This window comes from Anopheles moucheti, chromosome 2, assembly GCF_943734755.1.
Source record: "Anopheles moucheti chromosome 2, idAnoMoucSN_F20_07, whole genome shotgun sequence".
Classification (NCBI taxonomy): Eukaryota; Metazoa; Arthropoda; class Insecta; order Diptera; family Culicidae; genus Anopheles; species Anopheles moucheti.
Genome location: NC_069140.1, coordinates 51,478,603 through 51,497,889, shown reverse-complemented (window position 1 = coordinate 51,497,889; position 19,287 = coordinate 51,478,603). Strand labels below are relative to the sequence as shown.

The window sequence follows — 19,287 nt, the reverse complement described above, 5'->3', positions numbered from 1 at the left end:
GGTTTACATCATCAATCATAGAACGATCAGGGCTCAGCGTTGAGCTGCTTCTTCTACTTGCGTACGTTCAAGTGATCCGATCGTGACTCATTACCCATCGTACACAGAACTGGAAACGAACTTCACCACGCGGGAAGGGCAGTGCAGCAAAAATACCTGAGGGCTTCCCATGCCTCCAGCTCTCCCAACGTAAAGCCAAACTTGACCCGTCTGGTGAAGGTTAAGCTCGGGCACTCGCCATAATTCAGATGGACTGTTTATGTAAGACGCAAACAAAAGCGACTGGAGGTTAGTAGGCTTCTTAGTCAGACCACACTGGTAACAGCAAATGGCCTCAAAATGCATGATATCACTCGGGAGGATAAGAGTCGCATAATCGTTCTACGTTTTACTAAATGCTAGACTTGCTATTGCTGCTTGAATCAGCAAAAGAAGAAAAAAACAGTACAGAGAATGAACTGTTGTGTTCCTTTCCAAATATTGAAGCAGAGCCTTTCCAACGTGATGAGAATTACTCTTGATGTTTTTTTTTGGCGAGTCATTATGCTCAAAACCTGACAGTGGATGAAGAGGAGCAAAATACTTCTCAAGAGAGTTGGCCAGTGTAACATAACTGCCCGGAATGGGTTTAGCACCTGTCAGATTGAGTGACAGTTCGTTTGCAGATAAAATCCAACAAAAAACATGCCATTACACGCAACAACATAATGTTTCCTTGGAGTTCCACAACGTGGACAAGCATTAATCAGCTGAGAATACATTAAACGGTGAAGAATATAACAAGAGCAGCAGTTTTGAAATTGTTGCATAATCTTTTCACATCCGATTTGTGTGACTTTGTGTGATTAACCAAAAACAAATGTTATGCAAATGATTGTCCAACACTGCGTAGTACAATTAGAAAGAAAATGACTGCCTCCGTTCATCTCCATGCCGGGACGGTTCTCGAGAGGTCGTGACTGGATTAAATTAAAAATTATAAACATCATCTCACCTGGCACTCGCGGGATCCATCCACCCAGCAGAACACACCTGACACTGGAGATGTATAATCATCTTGCGAAGGGAAACAGTTGCTGCGTATCTCCGGTATACCCTTCTACACGTATTAAATCACCGGAGCGGAGGATTGTCCTTCTCACGTGGATAGCATATCTTCACGTTGTGCGATTTAAAGAGCAGCGCTGTGTCTCATTATTTCGTATCTCGACCATACGCCTGATGCCACTCGTCTAAGCATCGGGGATTGCTCAAGTGTGTGGGAATAATATATAGCCTTCCCCGAGTGCTCCCCCGTGATTATCACACTTGGTGTTGTGTGAACAAGTGGCGACCGGTTGCACCGGTATCATCAAGGGAGACGAGAAAGAAATTCTTTCACATGTCTTGTCTTGCGGTGCGATACTTTCACGCTGCCACCGTGACCTGGAACACTTTTTTGTGGAACCTAGCAGGAGGTCATTTTGGTGGTGCGGAGGTTAGGATAAGAAGTGAGATTATGAGAGGGTTTTGCTGTGATTTGCTGATAAGTCTCCTGTTGCATTGTTTGCCGTGACTGCGAAAAGGATAAGACGACACATGCATAATGATAGAGAATTACAACTGTTGGCTTCTTTTTGGGCAACGCGCTCGAGATGAGGAACCTTAACTTTATGTTCCTTCACAGTGCTCCCCCGGGGCAGACACTTGACAATCGCACCGTCTGACAGCTTCTCATCTTGCTTAATTTGACGGCAATGATGCTACTGATGCCCGTGTATGTGCTTTTGGGCATCGTTCACAAGTACCCACTTGATGTGACCTTGTAGGAAGAGGATCTGTTGGCTAAAGACGAGCTGGATCAGCTTCCGAATTCGGGCTTCGCGAAGAGGCATTTTAAAAACATGAATTGGCAGTTTAACACGTCAACACGCACAAACTGGTGGTCTTCTGGATGGATGGGTTGAGATTGGTTGTTCGAATGAGATAAGCCCAAGAGCTTCCGTGGGACAAGCGAGAACTGCCAGCCAAAGAAACACGAATTCTTCAATTAAGGTATTAACGTATTATGCGACTTTAGATTTCCGAATTTGGGTTTGAAAGTGCGTTTGGCTGCAATTAGAAACACGTATCGTTCTCCAATATCCAAACGTCCAACAACATGCGCTAATCAGAACCAGGTGGTTTGGTTTCGGGACCAATTACGACGCGTATGCCAAAGCTACTCTTATTCGCTCCCTGCAGCGGAACATAATTACGTGGGAAAATAATTGGGTGCGTGCTTTAACAATCGATAGCTTGTGAGGCAAACATGAACCGTGCCGTCGTGCCGGTTAGCAGAAAACGGACTGAAACAATACGCATTCCGTTCATCCGAATGCGAAATGTGTAATTAAAAGGCTATGACATTAGGCTCGGAACTCATTATAAATGAGCAAACAGTCGAATGAATGCAACCGGGAAGCGTTGCATCGTATGCGTTGGCTGTTGGCATTAGATTTATCCCTATTTGGATTGTAGAATTGAAATATTCCTGCATGCGAAATACGGTATGGTTTAAGCACAGCCGTTCTCACGTTACGTGTACTAACTACCTGTCCGCCGAGGATGCTCAGGATGGGGTACCAAGCTTTGGCATATTGTTTCTAATTAGTCCAGAATTTCACGCCATACACCATCTCGTCAGGTGTGTGCGGGGGTGGTTGCCTAGAGGGCGGAAAAGCGGAAAACCGACACAAAATGAATACTACCCGGCATGGTTCATAGAGACTGAGGTTCCGCTTCCCGAGATGACGAGCAGAAGCCGGTCGATTTCATTTCATATCCGGATTACCGGAGCCTCATACCTTTTGGAAATCTGCCGAGAGTGGCGCTTTATGTGCCACAAAACCAAAGCCACTGTCATAACGAAACTAATTTCATTAGCAACTGAATACGATAACATATCTTCCTTTCCGGACCACAGGAAGCACAGGGGTCTTTTCGGGGTTGGAGGAATTTGCAGTGCTTTCTGGAATGCCCGAGAGTCTGGAGGTATTTCCCAGATAAGAGCATTTGCATGATGCATGCCGTGCGTTCGAGCCGAGCCGGGAACAGTTCTGATGTTTGTGAGTGTGCCTTAGTGTCCAAAAAGTTGCTCAGTTTCTGTTCGAATTCGTCATGATGGGAAGCCTGTGGCGAGGCTGGAACCACCCATTACTTCGCTTCTGCAAATGGTAGCTGCCTTTACTCGTATAATCGGATAACTATCAGCGCATTACGCAAGAAGAAGTTCTGCATGAAGCTTCTGCAAAGCTCCAGCAGAAAACAGGGATGCACTTACGGAAGCAGACAATGCAATGCAATGGTCTACACCAGTAGCAGGCAAACTGAATCGACATACCTTGAGGCACTATCGCATCGGGATCTGCCACCACTTCTTTGCAGGGTGCAGCCTGTGGTCGTTACGTGGCCATTCACATTCACGCTTACGGGCGTAAATGAGTTTCCACTCGATCGAATGTACCTTCGTTTGCGTTCGAACACAGCTTGGGCCTGGAGAAAATGTTTCCACGGGGCGCGTTGGAGGTCCCCGGGAAGAACGGAAGCTTCTTAGCAACTCAATTAATTAGAAGCGGTTCGGCCTTTGTGTGAAATGCAGCTAAAGTAAGCACTCTGGCCGTGCCTTTCCAGGGCGGAACAGACCATCTAACCTTCACGTCGCTAAAAATCCCGCCACCACTCCCGCAGTCCCGCAGAATCTCGAGGAACGGTGCGGTCTCTTTGGGGTGGGTTCCGTTCCGTTGCTTTTTAAACGGAAGCAGAACTTACGGAGCTACTGTTTGTTGGTGAATAGATTGGGCGTGAGGGGGTTGGATTGGTTGGATGTTCTTTTGTGTTGTATGTTGAGTTTCCTTAACGGTGAAAGCAGATAATAAGTTTTTGCTCGACTCAATTACGACCCTTTGGCGCAACATTGTTCCCTTCAGGACACGCAATAAAATTGGCTTCTGCTGCAGTGCTTCTTGCTTCAAAGCAAGCAAAAAATGAATGAGAAGAGATTAATTTAACGATTCGGCAAAGGATAATGCTTCCTGATCAATTAGAAAGATTCTCCTACTGGAGACCTGCCCCCTCCCTGGTTTTCCTCTATTTTCTTTTGTGTCGTTTAATGGGGCTCATTCATACATTAATCAAGTAATGTGTTTTGCAGTTAGTTGGTAGAACGTGGAACGTGGTAGAATAATTTGATCCTGAGCGACAATATCATCACCCTGAGAAAATGAGATAGATGTGTGACATTCTTCACCACAACTAGGCATCGTTTACTGTTCCGTATCATTGCAATGTAGCTGCAAAACGAATCCATTAATCTCATCCAGTCAACAATCTAACGTTCCGACAACTTTATCCATAAATAATCGCTTCACTTCCGGGCGTATGCATCGTCTGTTCGTTTTACTAGGCTGTCTGAATGTGCTAAACACACGAAGAAAAGCAGTGATCGTATCGGTTCACCATCAAAACGTCAACGGGTCGATGACGGTAGTGGACCACAAAATCGCTTAAGAAATTTCACTTCCACAGACACGGCCGTACATGCACACATCCAGGCAGGATACAGTGAAACTCAATCAATTAGAAAATTGCGGAGGAAAAGTTGTGCGAAGGTACCATCCTTCTCGCACGCTAGAAACATCCTTGCACCGCTCCGAAAAGGCTTGAAGTGGTTTTTGCGTAGAGCAAGTTTTGTGCAAGCATAACAGCTTTCTTCCTCAATTATGAAGATCGGATTTCATCCCTTAAACCGGAAGGTTTGGCTAACAAGAGTGGTGTGGTGCAGTTGTCCGTACAAAAAACTGACCTTAAGCCGCCCATGATGAACTTCCCTGTTTGGCAGGGATTGCAGTTTGCACAGAGGGTTTCCCTTTATATTTGCATCAAGTTCGTCGCCGCTCAGCAAACCCGATCGACCGTGGGGAGGGTTTGAATAAATCATACTTCCGGTTCGGTTGCAAACCCACTTCCCGCCGGACACTTTCGTTGAATTGTTTCCATTCCCTGCAACGGAGGACGACCCGCACAATGCACTTAAATCTGGGTGTCGTTTTTTTTTCTACCTCCTGATTTTCCGCTCCTGCAGTACGTTCGATCGATGACAGGCTCAACTGCTGTTTGATGAAGTCGCACCGATAACGAACAGATGGTACTTAATATTTACTTCACCGCATAACTCAGCACAAACTTTTCTCGCTTTGGAAACAAATACAAAACAAAAAAGCGGCCATGTACTATCTCTTGGAACAGGATTCAAAGGGCTTAAATTCGCCTTGTAGCAGCACAGTGTAAACATTATTGGTCATAAAAACAAAAAAAAAATAGAAATAATCAAACCGTTGTAGAAACATTTTGGCGATCCTTTAATAATTCGTTAAATGTTTAAGATTAAAAAATATTATTTTGCAATCACTCAATGCGTTGATTGCGAGATTGATTTGTAGTAAATGATGGAATAGTTCTGTGTTTTAACATTCACAATGAAAAGTTTACTTTTCACAATGGCGTTTAGAAGTTATGTAGCAATGTTTCGGGCAGTAAGTAGAGAGAATGCTCTTGGGGTTTATGAATGAAACAAGCGACCCAAAAACACATATACATTACAACGAATTCCACCCAACCTTCCGCACTTAGATGTACGGGTAGCAATCGAGTTTTCGAGATGTCGGGCAGACAGCACCGTTCAGAGAAAAATCGGACGCAAAAAGGAAGGTAAAACATAACGGCTTCACACCCTTTTGCGTCGGTGTTATTGTTGAGTTATCTGAAAAATAAATAGCAACTTCATCCTTCGTTTCGCTCGCAACGGGCAAACTGTGTGTGAAGCGATGACAAGTGATGAAGGTGCGTTAAAAGAATGACTCCCACCGGTTGAACCGCATCACTCATACGCTACGTACGCCACCAAGCAACGGAAATTGAAATCTGGAAAAAAATCTGTGCGGCTGAGTAATGGTTTATTCCATTATGAGAAGTGAAATTATTGTGTGGCGGATGAATCAATTTATTGAAAGTAATTTTATTAAATGTGAGTTTGATGCATTGGAATTTCTTTTGTAGAAAAAAAGCAAGTTTTCCTCGATTAGGTACAGGGAATTTGTCAACAGACGCTCATTTCTTCTTTTCACCAATAATCACATCAAAGGTACATTACATGGGGAAAAATCTGTTCCATTTTGTTTCTGCAACACCCATCCGAAACAGACGCTACCGACTGTTTGAGTATGGTGTGTTGAGTAAAAATGTCAATTATTTGTCACTTTACTGCCACTTTAGGAGGTGTGTAAAGGGAAGTGCCAAAAACAAGGCATGTACAAATCTTTAAAGATCTCCTCTACCTTTTTAAGTCCCGTTGCGGGATACCAAACGGTTGATAAATTAAGTAACGAACGTTTAATACACAAATAAAGGTACGTTCCACGGAGTTCCCAAGCGCTGCGGAGCAAGGATGTAAAGAAAGTAAAAAAAATGGCCATAAAATCGATGTTCACTAAACATCTGGTGCACATCACTTGGAAAAGATTCACACACACTCATGCACAGGCTTGGAGTCTGATGTAGCCGGTGTGTTTCATCTATCGATGGTGGTTTTTACCGCGCCTTGGTCACCCTTTAGATCGCATCGTAAACATTTATACGAACACCCCACCGGCGTAAAACAAAACGCTGCATGAAAATTCAACTGCAGCACATCAAAGCATTTGGAAAGGAAAATGGAAAACTCCAAAGGAAATTCATACACTACAGTGCAAACTATACGTGGGAGCTAGTAATAAAAATCATCATTATCACTTTCAACTGCCGGGACGGCGATACATTGTGCGGCACGTTTTGGTTGTACATTGGACACATTGTAGCATTGACATGTTTATGGACGATGGGATGTATTTATCTTTTGTACATAGTTTTGTGATGGCGTAGGCCGAATTATTCTTTGAAAAAAAAAATGGATATTTGCTTCAATATCCGTTTTGATCTCACGGATCTAAAAAAAACGGCTGTTCTACAAAAATATAAATGAGTTTAAACTCAATAACTACCAAATGACTAACAATTTTATCTACTTAAGGTGATGATTTAAAGCATCATAAATATATGATAGCCCAATTAAAAAATTTGAGGCAACATTTTGAATGTATATTGTGAATTGTCAACGTAGATAGGAGTTCCCTTGCAAAAGAACTTTTGGTGAATCTATTGTTACCTATCCTTACGCATTAGCCAAAATTTGATATGGTTATACGTTTAGTATAATAACCGGTTTGCAGGTCCTTTATCTGAAGTATGAAGTTTTCCATCGTGCAGATTGTGCTTAATATCTGGCAAATATAGCAAGTCTGGTATAATTAACATCTTCATCCCTCAGGATAAAATTAAACGAAAAGAAGCAAAACTTGAACCACACAACAGCAGGTGGTAATGTAAGTTCTAAAGATGAAGATTGCGACCAAAATGCCCACATTATTTCCCAGGGCGTTGGCAAAAGTTGCTCAAATGATGAGAAATATCTGAACATAAAAGTCATTGTTTGAAGATCGGTAGCATCTGAGCAGCGCTTGCCACTTGGAACGTGCAATTGCACGACAACGACAGCAAGAGTATGTTTCATAGGAACCATAGGAACAGCTGATCGTCGGGGCAAGAAAGAGCTAAATCAAACGTTACCTTTTATGTTTTCATTGACCTTAGCAAAAGTTCCTATAATCTGACGTAAACCGCAAATAAGGGCATTAATGGTTGGGATTGATATGAGGTTTATTTAATTATTTTTTTGATTAATGTTTTATCGACCTTCGGCATATTTTAAAACAACTCTTAGTCGATCATTTGCCACACATGATGCATAAATCATTTAAAATTGTTGCCTAAATGGCTTAGTTCAGTTGAGGTCAAATATTAAAATTTGTATAATAACAAAAAAACGCAAGAAAACAAATAAATATCGGACCACACATGCGTCCTTCACTAGGGTCTCAGATAAAGCGGAACGGCGATTGAGTAAACGTATGTCTGCTTAATTTGATTGCCCTGTCCTCCAAATCGGACGTCCAATTAAGATCGTCATGTAAGCCTTATTATTATCTGGATCGTGTCCGTGGAACCGGCCGCCGTGATATCCATCAAATTACATTTTCATAATTCAGCTACCGGCGTTAAGCCCTTTTGCCCGTCGTCACACAAATTGATTCTTAATCCACGCCAGTCATTGGAGTAAACTCCTAAGGCAACCGTTTAATCATCCGAAAAGAAGCACACGAGCCACGGAAAGGCGCGTTTCCGCGATGCTCTTCGCGTCAGCTCACAAAACCCGCCCGGTCATCAATCTTCCGGGGTCCGGGACGAAACCGTAAGGTGCTAATTGCGGTTGTTATGACCGGCACTGTATACGAAACTGACGTCGCCAAGTGTTCAGGTGCAGCTTCCGCGGAAGGAAGCGTACGGTTGGGCTCGTGTTGACGGAACCGACCAAAACCAAACGTTAATAATGTGGAATCCTTTTCGGCAACAGTACGTATCGTCATTGTATTTTGTGGCAAAATATCGATGACTCATTTCTGGCCGATTTCGAAGCAATATTCGGATTCAGCAGAGGACAGCCTGATCGGGTTCGGAAAGATTGATGAGCGTGTACTGTGGTGATGATTTTTGCGAAATCACGATTCCACCCAACATCATCTGAGGGCATCAGCGTCGTTCATAGCAAGACGCTACGATCACTTCGGGAAACGTTCAACAATCGAAACCATGGCTCGGGGGCATGTGTCAAGGTTTCGTTGGAGGCTAAGAACCAGCGTTTCAGGTTCAAGACCGTATTCGTACACTTCAAGCTCACTGTCTCGTGCTCGGTCAATGTTGGAATTTACCCTCGGTCGACGGGCTTCCTCCGTATCAGGCTCCGATGGAGGCTCATAAATACGGCTTAATTAGACGATGACGATAATCGGTGAATCGTCCGTTCGAAGGCGCGAGTGAAGAAGCCACATTCCACGTTGCCCACAGCAGTTCTGGGGAACAGCAGAGCGGGGAAAAAAAACAACATCCACATTAAACATCCTGCCCAAGAATTGCGCGCTAGAACACTCCGCGGTCGCCACTTCTAGCGGATGAGCTCATGGTTTTGATGAGCGCACCGTTAGCGGTGAGTGCAAAAAGGTGTTGATAATTGATGGGTTGAAGGCTGAAGTAACTAACGTGCCTTCGCATCGTCTTACTTCGCATCGGTATATAGAGTGGCCACGCATGCTAGCCACTGGGAAGCCACTGACCTTCGAGTGGGGACTTTGGGTAGTGGTAAAATAGAAGAGCTTCACCAAAAGCCCACTTCCGTGACTTAGGTTCAAATGATTTTTTTTGTTGCGCATTTATCGATAAGAAGAGTTTCATAAAACACCACTTCTGCCGCTTACTGGATAAAGCAGCTTCAATCATATTCTTTAAACAGTTTTTTGTTAGTTTGCTTACAACTACATGTGCCGAGAGGAAACACAGATATCCCATCCAAAAAAAAAAAAAACACGCTTAGTGCGATATTTGATGTTCTCAACGATCAAAAGCTCTCGGAAAGACAAGCCTTACCGGCGGCTTATTTTGCAGACAGCCTTTTGACTGTCTGCTGCCTCTTTTTGCCGTAGTAGCCGGAACCGTTTACCGGCTGTTAGTTGATTTTGCAAAATTACCCAACCACTCGTGTGAAACAAAGCACGAGTTCCTTCGTGCGCTTTGTCTAGCACATCCATACAGCAAAAGGGATGCCCTAGCTGATAGTGCACCTTCCACTAGGGCAGCGTGAAGCGTACACGGGAAAAATGGATGGAAAAGAACGTTCGTTCAAGCGTCGAGCGTCGAGTGTGAAAGATAAATTATATCCGAAAAGCTCACATGATTTACTGCTCCGGCTCATGATGAGACTATTGCCCTTTATGGCATCTTGCATGATGCGCTGGAGAAACTGCATGCATGGTTGAAAGAAAGATGCACACACACACCCGCCCACACGCAATAGGATGCAAAAAGCAGTACTTGTTGGAAGCAAAACGACCCGAAAGGCACTCGGTCCCGCAAGTGTGTCTGTCTGTGCGTCTTGGGGAATGGTTTCTTCCAGCGGTCGCACATCACTCCCGGAAATGGATCGTCTGGTGAAAATGGTGCTAAAGAGTTCCCTTTCGGAATTGCGAGGGAAGCCATCGGGTGTGAAAATGGGACCCGGGGTTCGTTTAGTAAAAGAAAACTCCTCCTTTTTGTGAAAAGACCCAGTCTGGTTGGCCGGTCGCTCCGAAGAATGTCTACGCCGTAATCGCACTCGAGCCAGGACACCCTGTGCCGGGTTGGGTGGGTTTATGGGAAGATTTGAGCACGGGGGTGTCTCCCGTTTTGGGATCTAAACTCGTTTCCGGATCGTCGGAAGTGGTGCCTTGCTGCTGTTGTTGATGTAGGATGCTTGAATGCGAGAAAAGTTGAATGAGAGGCAAACGATGATGGGCGCTAAATGACGAGTTATTATTTTCAATAGGGGCAGGACAGGGTTTAGCACGAGACGGGTAGGATTGTCTCGAAAATTCAAATATCTTGGTGATGCGGTTGGGTTTTCTGGCGAAACGAAGCGAGTGTGTGTGTGTGTGTTTGTTTGAAATTTGGCTTTATGGCGTAAGCTTGGGTAGATCCTTTCTGTAAGGTTACTAGTGTTTGATGTGCGTCATAAACTAACTGCTACGGAACGTATTAGACGTTGAATGTCATGGGGTTGAACTGAAGAAATTAAATATCCCGTTGTTAGGAGGATCACTCCCATCTTTTTGCGCTTAGTGGTAGAAATGCCCATATCCAGAAGCTGTATTACTTTAAATTTATTTCTAAAGACAATTAAACGAAGCTGTGGGTTTCAAATTAGGAGGCCATTCTGAAACCTGAAGAACCTTTTTGGTAAATTGAAATGTTTTGTAATTCACTTGTTCACCCGGAACGTCAAGGAAAAGAATGCAAAAATGTTGACATTCATTTTATCATAACCCAGCACCACTACTAGCTATCCTTCACTCAAAGGTACCACATAGTGGCGTCAGGACCTTTCTCTTACACAATAGCCACACGCCAGCAGCGGATGCGTGAAGCGAATGTGATGATAAATGTTACCCAAACCACACCGCATTGACCGCAACACTTACTGCTGCTTCCATGTGTGAAAAGCAAAGGATCACCCTCAAAATGTTCCGCACTTGGGGTTTGCTCCAAGTTCCGGCGGCAAACTTCCCTCCGCGATGGAGTTGCAACGCGATCCGGCGCGCGAGTCGATTTCACGGAGATAAAACGCACAGCTTCCTGCTGGCAGGCTTTACACTGCGTTTGCTAAACCTCCCGCAAAGTTGTAACAAGAGCGGGCCTCGGTTAGTTATGGATGAGGTTTTCGGTTAAACGATTTGAAATGAGTTAAAATTGAAATGAGATTTTCGTAAAATCAAATATGATGGCTCCATTATGGCTCACCAGTAGCATGGCGAGGTATAGCGCATGAGGACCTTTCCCCAGCGTGTTTGCCGATCGGAATCAACGAGTTTGCAAAATGTCTACACGGCACAGGAGCTTGGTAACGTGTTTCTTGCCCTTAGAGCAAACACGAGCCAGCAGCAGTTTCCGTCCCTGCGAGCAAACGCCCAGCTGTTCTGGACAACTCGTGGATCATCGTGAGTAGTAGCAGTTGAATACGTTGACAGTGGCATGGCTACCAATGCCAGCATGCGGTCCCGGCAGTGAAGACTTTGTTTGACGTGGACCACCGGCAGCGTGGCGCTACTGTTCCGGATCATTGTTCATAGCACTCGTTAGTGGCGGAGTGTTCGCATCAAGTGTGCTGGCTAAAACTATCCCACTGTGCTAGTTCCCCATTTGCGAACGTTGATTATGCGACGGTAATGTCAGATGGGACACTCTCTCTCTCGCCAAACTTTACGCAACTGGCGCAGAAAGCATGAAGTCAGCGCTCTGAGGAACATTAGTAGCACTGTTCGGTGTACCAACACTGGTTGTCATCAGCATGCGAAGCCCTTAATAGTGAGTCAAAGTTTGCAAATCATACACGAGCTATCGAGCCACAGCAGACCTTCCTTTGCGGTGGGATGTTTAGAAGTCGATAAACAAGTTTTCGGTGAAAATAAATTTGAACCCACCGAACAGTGTCATTCGCGCACGTCTTTCCTCGTCTCCATGGCCGATGCACACGGAAAAACCTTCCAACCACGTGTGACCATCACGAGCTGGGAACATCTTGCTGTGTGACCAGTAAGCGGGAAGGGAGCATCAAATCGTGTGCATCTGCGATTCGAAAAGTGAATCCACAAGCTTCGAAACTGGTGAAACAATGGAGCACTAAAAGCTTGACGTTGCGGAGATGGAGATTGTCCGGAGAGATACCAGCCAGCAAGTCCAGCACCAACTGACAGCCTGAGAATAGTTGTTCAACCTCTCGGCCGACGATTATACCGACAGGAAAATCACGACGGTACAATCAACTAGCGCGACGTTTATGAAAGAGGAAGCGCAGGCCTTTTATCCGACGGTCGTCGAAATGGAATCCATTCGCAGAACAGAAGGGAAGCGCGAAGTAACCAATAATAGTAAAAATTGCTTCTACGAACTTTGAATCGTTTGTTTATTTTCTGTTTCAATTTTACAGCATGAAACAATCAAATTACAATGAGTTAACGAAGGCAGACACAAAACGATGGCCGGAACCGAAACGTGCTAGTCGTGCTAGCATTCTGATAAAATCTTCCCATCAGGAAATGAGCGCTAGTCGGCTGTATTGAGTTATCTTTGGGTCTACTGTGCCGGATGAGAAGAGATAATTAATTTACAGCTCAACCGACCAATGTCCGGATCCAACCAACTCCGCAGAAAAAGACGCTCACGCCGGCCTCCAATAAAAATGACGACAAGACCGCTGCTAGAAGCATCAGCTAGGGGACATCTCGGTCACCAATCGAACACCATCACCGGATGACTCGTTGATCATCCAATCAGAATGATAATTATCAAAGCAAATGAAGCCATTAAGAAACCCTTGTGGAGGAAATGAATTAAAAACGCATTACTCGTCACAACACACCGTGCTGGTTGAGACGCGGGAGTTACGATCAAACGCCGTAACGTCAGCGTCATCCCGCCCTGAGCGGGATGGTGTTGCTGCGGAAGGTGACGGGAAATCCATTCCCTTCTTTCCTACTATTGTATGCAAAATCGGTGCGATACCGTAAATGAGTTGGAATGTAAGATTTGCACCACGTTAAGCTGACAGCTACTCAAGGTTGGCTGTTTTTTCGGCTTGTGAGTGATATATCATTCGCTTCGCGCAATCGATCAACGTGATTGTTTTGTGTGATCGCTATCAATTGCACTTTAGGAAAAGTGATCACATCGCATTGGGATTTCGACTTGGAAGCTCGCTATAGCAACTGTCAGAAAGCTCTTTCTCCGCTTGAGTAAGAGGAAACTCATGGTGCAGTTGTTATGAAACTATTTCGGCGTGAGGTTACTTCCCACGTGGATCATCATTGGTTTGAAAAGAATTTCATTCCAAAAACCTGTCAGATTACGCGGTATGGAAGATTTCCATTGTGGCACCAGGGTAGACGCATCATGACAGCTGTCATTGTTTGAGTTACACAGTATGTTTACATCCGTTTCACGATGGACTTAGAAAACGCTTGTAGTAGGTGATACAGGCGTCACAGTATACGCCGTAATCTTCTCCAATTGCATACCTCGTTGCTACCGAGGGCTACATTTGTCTCGAGCAGTGCTGGTACGTTCAATTGATGATTCGATTACATCAACCATCCCGAGGTACAAGGGGGCTTCATAGGGCAACTTCCTATCAAAGCACTAGCAACACACACACACTTAGCTCCCACCTGGTGCGCATCTTGTGTACATCGAGAAATTGTGGCAGTATGGCAACTTAACCTATCATTTGCTGCCAACCCGAAACATGCTGCAGTAGTAGTGTAAGCCGTAGCACACTGCAACTAGGTAGGTCGTAAATTAATCCAACCAGCAAACCAGGGAAGGGCTGCTGGCATCGGTCGACAAGAATGCGGTTCCACAGCATTTGCGCAGTGTTCGCTCATGTTTAGCGTCATGTCTTGCCCCTTCGGAGTGCCGTTGGGCATTCCATACACCTACCCGGCTTGGTGCAGAAGGAACCGAATATCAATGTCACGTAGACTGTGACCACCGGCAACAGCCGGAACCGGTTTTTCACTTGATCAAAGAAAGTGTACTTTATGGCTTTTCTTTCCCTGCTGGCCGAACCTTGCGGGATTCGCTTCACCGTGAGTGACCGTAGTGACGTTCCGTGCTGCATCTTGCAGTCGGGTAGTGCACCAATCTAGAGCACATCTTGGTATTTCATGATATACAGCAATAATACCGAGTGTTGATATAGTTGGAACTTTCGTCATAGTTTTAATGCGTTGTATCGTTTGTATTTCTCTGTTTAGGTGTACAGAATTTCTCAAAATGGAAACAAACAAAACGAAAACGGATAGGAAGATGACAGCACCAGGTAAGTGCACTCAATGGAAAATATTCCTAACTTCTGTCTTGCGATCTCATCACAAGATTAATTAATTTTTTTACCATTACTCAAAATCTTTACTTGTGTACTTCCGGAAACATTCATTCAACATATATTCACAACATATTATATTCATATATTCATAACATATTCAACATATTAAAGCTTATCTAGTGTAAGAGTTGTTTTAGTATTAGTTCTCAGCTTTGTAGCTTAACTTAGTTTGTTTTTTTTGTTCTGATTTCATTTGGGCTTGTAGTCCTCCTTGTTGTCATCTTTTGTAATGATGATACTATTACTACCAAGCACCGTAACTAGTTTCCAACCTTTTACGATTTTGACCCAGCTGGAGCAGAAAATGAGGGTTCATTTCGTGTTCCGGTTATTCGATCAGCAGTGGTATCCCGGGGTGCATAGTTAACATTTTATGACTGTAAGCTTTTAAAGTGATTACTCTTTTTATGCAACCTAAAATATAATTTGTGCTCCTTAAAAAAACGACAACAAAAGGACTTAAACCAATAAATTTCAATAACGTGCACCGCAACATGCACAATAAGAACTTCGTGGAACCGGAAGTGGAGTACGGAAAATACTCCGGTGCGGATACTCTTTATCTTCCATTTAGCTCATTTATTAATCATCTCTGGCGCAATTTTGCCATAATCGTATCGTTTAGCCTTGGCCAAGTTTTGCTGGTTTTTGTGTTTTTGCTTCATTATATTCAGCGACCATCTTAACCTATTTCCCGCGAGAGATTTTATTTATCCCGATGCAGCGTGCATCCGAGAAGAATGGAATTTTGCTGGATGCACATTTGCACTGGCTAGAGCACGGTGCTATTAAATCTTCATTTTGTCTAAAGACGGTTGCTGCTTGAGGTGGCACGTTTTGAAGCTTTTCGGCGTTTGTTTTTTGTTTGCAACTCCTTTAAACTTCTCCACGAATGCCTCAACGAATGACTCAACATGCCCCAGACACGGCTCCGGGTATGCATTCGAAGGTGAACAAAAATGCAGACCCATACCCAAAAATGGAACTGCAAATAGGGCAACCAACAACATGGGAGGATTGGTGGCGCAAAAGAGCGCGTGTGTGTGTGGTTGGATTCTTATTTTATTACAAGTCGCTCCTCCACATTCCAACGCCGCACCGGTCACGGGACGTAATGTTACAATTTTATTTGCCCGCTGACCGTGTTCCTTCGGTACAGTTTATATTTTGCAGCCGTTGCACACCTACGGAAGAGGAATATAAAACGTGCACTTTACTGGAGCTGCATTGACGCTGAAATGGGGCGCAAATCGTCATCTCACGCTCGAGGAAAAAAGGAAACAAATACGATGACGGAACGTTATGGCATTTTGAAGGCGGGTGGATTTTGCATGGGAACGAGGAGAAAAGCTCGCCGTCCATGTACGCAAGTAGGACGCAAGGTCCAAAGAGCATGGTTGGTACGTGATACTTTGCCGATTGTGACAAGGGACGGTACCTAGTCAGCAGTATTTTCGCACGATTGAACAATTCGTCCTTCCAACGCGTTGGCAAGGAAGGAAGAAATATTAAAACGATAGGACACGGCTTCTAGGGATTCTCTTCTGATAAATACTCCCATTAAACGATGTCATTCGCAATCGGAAATAGCATTTAATTCATTAGGTATAACCATTCCGAGGGGTGAGCACTCCATTCCCTATTGATGGGCCTCTTTGGCAATTTTGCAGGGGTTTTCCACCATCATCTGGATCGGTTTTTCCATTCTATATTCATTATATTAAAATTGATGCGAAAATTGTAATATTGCTATTATTTTATTTGCATATGACGGTCGATAAACAGTTAGCATCTCCAAAAATAAGAATAAATTTTTCAAGGTATTAGATTGAAAAAAAAAATCAATAGTCAATCTATCAAATTCTATTTAATTAATCTAATCTAATTAATCTATCAAAAATTTAGAACTTCACTACTAAAAGTGATACCAATTTAAAAAAAATATCAATAAAACTACGTAAATTCTTAACACTTTCATGCGTTTGCTTTAAAACGATATTCACAGTTTCTCGATATCCTGTGTGCCTTTTCATTAATACATTACTGTTTTCTCTTTTTCATCATCATGTTTAATGTTTTTTTGATTTTTTTTATTTACTTGGTAAATAAAAAACGATTTTATTTTGTTTTAAAGTGCTCTGAACAAACTAAAAATTATGTTGTACATCAATTATTTTAAATTGCAACAATTGTTTTATTTTTAGATTAACGTATGTCATACCTTTATCTTTTAATGTTTTTGTTTTATATATTTCTTCAAGAACGGCCAGGCCGTATTGCGTTTTTGCTCTTTTGACGTTAATTATATTTAATAAAAAAGGCACAAAATGGAACGCGACAAATAAGTCTCAAGAATATTTGTTTTAAATGCAGATCATTTCCTCAGTATAGCAACCAACGCTAAAGCCATTTGACGTCTTATTGGATTGTTCTCCACATATATACCTCAAACATAGCACAAAACACCCTGCAACCTAAGGAATCCCCAACATTCACCCAAGTGAATGGAACTCCTTTCGAGAACAGTTAATTAAATCACGCAGGGGCAGATGCTTTATCGTTGTGTTCCGTCGTAACCGAAGCACGGCACTGCTCCCACGAAAGACAGCTTCTCGGTCGATGGCGTTAGGATATCAAAGACCCATTATAATAACCGTTTGCGTAAAGGTGGAACCGATTGTGGACGATCATCACAACCATCATCACTTCGTTCCGTTTGCCTTTACGCATCGAATGTCCTCAGTGCGCCGAGATAGACTGCGGACTATCGCCATTTCTCACGCTGTTCCGTACCACAAATGTCGTTCGATTCATGGCTTCATTGGTTTAACGCACAGAAACGCACAAACGTCCTGTTTCGATGTCCGGAACGGTTCGGGGGAGAGACAGGATGATATGAAAAAGCGGTGATAAAATAAACAGACGCCTTCAAGGGTGAACCATGTACCCACGGCTTTGGGTGGAAACGGTGCACCATTTCATCCAGCCCAACAGTTGTGTTCGTGTCGTATCGATTCCATTTTATCGCACAAACAAACGCCGCCACTCTTTCACACGGGCGGGCATCGTCTGTTTCGTCGTGGTAGTGGTAAGCACCGGAAGCAAACAGAAAACGATATTTACAGGCAATAATTTAATTCGCCAGTATCAGGACACGGGACACCAGAGGGCAAAACATGCAGCGGAAACGCTGTGGAAGCGCTTTCCTGTTCGATCAAAGTGGTGGAGCTGTTTAAAAAAAAATTGGAAAAGGTGAAAATGGTACGATCCACTTGAGTCCTAGGAGCTCGTCCCGGCACCAGCTCGAACGAAGAAGACATGTTCGATGTTGTGCTTTCTTTTGAAACGAAATGTTGTTACGACGGTGGTGTGGATTTTTCCAATACAAAAACACAAGCACACACGCACGACGTTCTCCCAGTGGCCATTACTAACATGCTGAGTGCTATAATATTTAAAGCTTTTTAATGACTTCTTTCCGCCAACTTGTGACGGGGTGTGAAGGACTATGTTGGTTGTACCAGAAACAGGGCTCTAGGTCTGGCAGAGAGTGAACGTGGCAACCGACTATGTTTGTAGCTTGTTTCATCGTTCCCTTTGGGGAAAGGATTACAAATGGACCAATCACACTGGTGGCTGCTGGTGGATTACGTGTAAAACGGTGGCTTCCCGAGTCGATAAAAGACAAATCGAACGTAATTTATGAAGAAACGACGTTCAGTCGAGGACAGGCGAAGCCAACAGACGCTTATTTTATTACTTACGACGAAGGAAAGTTCACATTTTCATGGGAAGAAACAATGCGTAGCAGTCATGCAATTATTTTATTTTTACCAATTTCGTAACTAATGTAATTAAACTTCAAGCAAAACTGTTTAATTGCTGATTTTTCGCTTCTAAATGGGTTCGTATCAACAGATGATACTCGAAAAGTTTTTTTTTTCCTCCCCAGTTTTTTTATATATGTGCTATAAACGAATGTTGGTTTGATGTTTGCATAAATCAAAGCGCACTTACCTCTCTTAATCGGCTTATGACATTTTTATTCTCACAACGAACGTACTAGCGGCAGCACAACGGATACTGACGGCGATGTGGGGGATCTGAAATTAAACAAAACGTAAAACAAACTGTTAAAGCAGAACATTTGCATTAAAGGCCGGTGATGGCTGTTCGTAGGCAGGGCTCAAAATGTCGTAAAAAAAACACAAAATGAAAGCGAACCACGCTATGATGGCGTGATGATGGAAAAGATAAGCAAAACATTCTCCATTTCCATTTGTTACCTAGAACCTGAGAAAAAAAAAATCATCCGATGGGAAAGCATTTTTCGGGGGGGAAACTCGTTGGAAAACCTCTTCAATAGGGCTCGCCTTGTCGGCCGGATCGCCCTTGCCGCTCGCACATTTGTTCGTTACTCGTTAAGCAGGCAAAATTATGTGTTATGGAGTAACTTTTGTGCGCGGGTAATTAATTTTGCCGATGCCATGCCGTGGAAAATGGTGCAAAAAATCGCTCTACTCGAAGAGAAGTTTCGAGCGGTATGTGGGGAACGATATAAGGCTCACGTATCATCTGATGTCTGATGATTGTGGTTGTGTTTCGATTTCATGCTTGCAAAGGAACACGCACCAATGGACTGGGTAAGA

General features: G+C 43.6%; 1 protein-coding gene across 1 annotated transcript in view; it reads right to left on the bottom strand.

Moving 5' to 3' along the window:
* LOC128310670 (uncharacterized) overlaps positions 1-18,722 on the bottom strand; it is a 36,902-nt gene extending 18,180 nt beyond the window's left edge. The window contains exon 1 of the mRNA XM_053047368.1: positions 18,656-18,722. The gene's annotated coding sequence lies outside the window, so the exon portion shown is untranslated. The remainder of the gene's footprint in view (positions 1-18,655) is intronic.
* Positions 18,723-19,287: the final 565 nt, after the last annotated feature.